General features: G+C 42.2%; 1 non-coding gene across 1 annotated transcript; it reads right to left on the bottom strand.

Annotated features, from left to right (window-relative positions):
* Positions 1–1,975: 1,975 nt before the first annotated feature.
* On the bottom strand, positions 1,976–2,056 carry TRNAL-UAA. Its single transcript has one exon. It is a non-coding gene; the product is annotated as a tRNA-Leu (tRNA).
* Positions 2,057–2,301: the final 245 nt, after the last annotated feature.

The following is a 2,301-nucleotide window of genomic DNA, read 5'->3' as shown; positions in this document are numbered from 1 at the left end:
TAGCAGGCACGTAATAAATAGTTATTGAATGAATGAGCCTGTAATGAATGTCTGCACCTGAGCCTAAGCAAGCTGCTTCAGAAAGAGATACAAGGGACTTCCTTGGGGGTCCAGCGGTGAGAAATCGACTGGCCAATGCAGGGGACACGGATTTGATCCCCGGTTCAGGAAGATTCCACGTGCCGCAGGGCAATTAATCCTGTCCACCATAGTTACTGAACCGCACACAGCTAGAGCCTGTGCTCCACAAGAGAAGCCAGCACAGTGAGAAGCCTGCGCACCGTGACTAGAGAATAGCCTCTGCTTACCACAACTGGAGAAAGCCTGCACCCAGCAACGAAGACCCAGCACAGCCAAAATTAAACAAATAAATTTTTTTAAACTACTAAAAAAAAAAGACAAACCCAAAAAGTTCCTCAAACAGCTAGGTATAGAATTAACTGTCTGAGCCAGCAAACCCACTCCTAGGTGTTTATCCAGTATGATTGAATAACAGATATTCACGCATATATGTGTTCACAAATGTCCATAGCAGAACTATTGACAAAGCCAAAAGGGGTGACAACACAAATGTCCACCAACTAACGAATGGCTAAACAAAACATGGTATAACCACACGATGGAATATTATTCATCCATAAAAAGAAATGAAGCAGATATATGCTACAATATGGGTGAACCTCAAAAAAATTATGCTAAGTAAAACAAACCAGACATCAAAGGTTACATAGGTCACATGCCATTTATGATGAAGTATCCAGAATAGCTAAATCCATAGACATAGAAAGATGGAAGATGGTTGCCAGAGGCTGGTGAGAGGAGGGAGTGACTGCTCAGTGGGTACAAGGTCTTCTTTGAGGGTGATTAAAATATTTTAGAACTAGATAGAGGTGATAATTGGACATCATTGTGCATGAACCAAAGGCCACTAAATTGTATACTCTAAATGGTTAATTTAATGTGATGTCAATTTCGGCTTAATAAACAGACACACAAACAAAATTTAAATCATGGGAGAAGCAGTTATAAATCCCATATTTTAAAATTTGGGGAAAAAAGGAAGAGAGAAATGGGAGAAAGAGAGACTTAAATAAAATAGTGACTCAAAAGGTTTTTTGGAAGGAAGACTTTTGTGTGTTTAAGGCAAAGAGGAGAAGACTGACAGCAGCGTTAACTCTGAGGTCTTCCCAGGTTTGGGAAGATGGAGACCAGACACCATGTGACAGTGAAGAGCTTAGTCACACACTCTGGTAAAGAGTGTTGCAGTTGGGATAGTTCAAGGAAAAGTGCAACTGGAAGGAGCATTGGAAATGATCCAGTCCACACTCACTATTCACTAATGTGACAGCCACCTCTCCCTGTCCAAATGACTTACTTTACCAAGCCCACAGCTATGCAGTGGAAACCATGTCTCCAGACTTACTGAGCATTACAACTGTGTTTATTTTTACTGTATTGGTGGTTGGGATCATTCACAAAGTTCATTGCTGTTGAGCTATTGCTTGTCCTTCAGTTTTCACTTTTTCATTCAACAAGTGTGTGTGGTAAAGTGATAGGAGTTCAGAAGATAACCATGTTTGGCTGATGCACGCATGCCTAGTCGCTTCAGTCGTGTCCAACTCTTTGCAACCCCATGGACTGTAGCCCACCAGGCTCCTCTGTCCATGGGATTCTCCAGGTAAGAATACTAGAGTGAGTTGCCATTTCTTTCTCCAGGGGATCTTTTCAACCCAGGGATCAAACCCATGTCTCTTACATCTCCTGCATTGGCAGGTGGGTTCTTTACCACTAGCACCACCTGGGAAGCCCAAATATTTATTTGTTTGATTGCACTGGATCTTCATTGTGGCATTTGGGATCTTAGTTGGGGCATGTGGAATCTAATTTCTTGACCAGGGATGGAACCCAGGACCCCTGCATTGGGAGTGTGGCATCTTAGCCACTGGACCCACCAGGGAGTTCCCAAAACTGAATCTACTGAGAGTGGGATTCGAACCCACAAGGCACTAGCCCATTGGATCTTAAGTCCAACACCTTAACCACTCGGCCATCCTGCTTGCTGATGAATCCCACCTAACCCTAATTATAGCATGTGTGTCATAAATTCCCAAGGCCCAGTAGCCTTGCCAAGAAGCTAGCATGCTGGGAATTTATTTATCTTTTTAGATCTGAAGTCTGATAGCAAATGAAGTTTGTTCTGTGCGTGTGTGTATGTGTAGTTATGGACGTGCCTATGTATGAGATTTTTTTAACAATTAGTTAACTTTTAAAATATGGAATTACTATTAGAAGTACAAAAGG

The sequence above is a fragment of the Bos indicus x Bos taurus genome, chromosome 18 (assembly GCF_003369695.1).
Source record: "Bos indicus x Bos taurus breed Angus x Brahman F1 hybrid chromosome 18, Bos_hybrid_MaternalHap_v2.0, whole genome shotgun sequence".
Classification (NCBI taxonomy): Eukaryota; Metazoa; Chordata; class Mammalia; order Artiodactyla; family Bovidae; genus Bos; species Bos indicus x Bos taurus.
The sequence above is the reverse complement of the archived record's forward strand: the minus strand, read 5'-3'. Positions and strand labels throughout refer to the sequence as shown.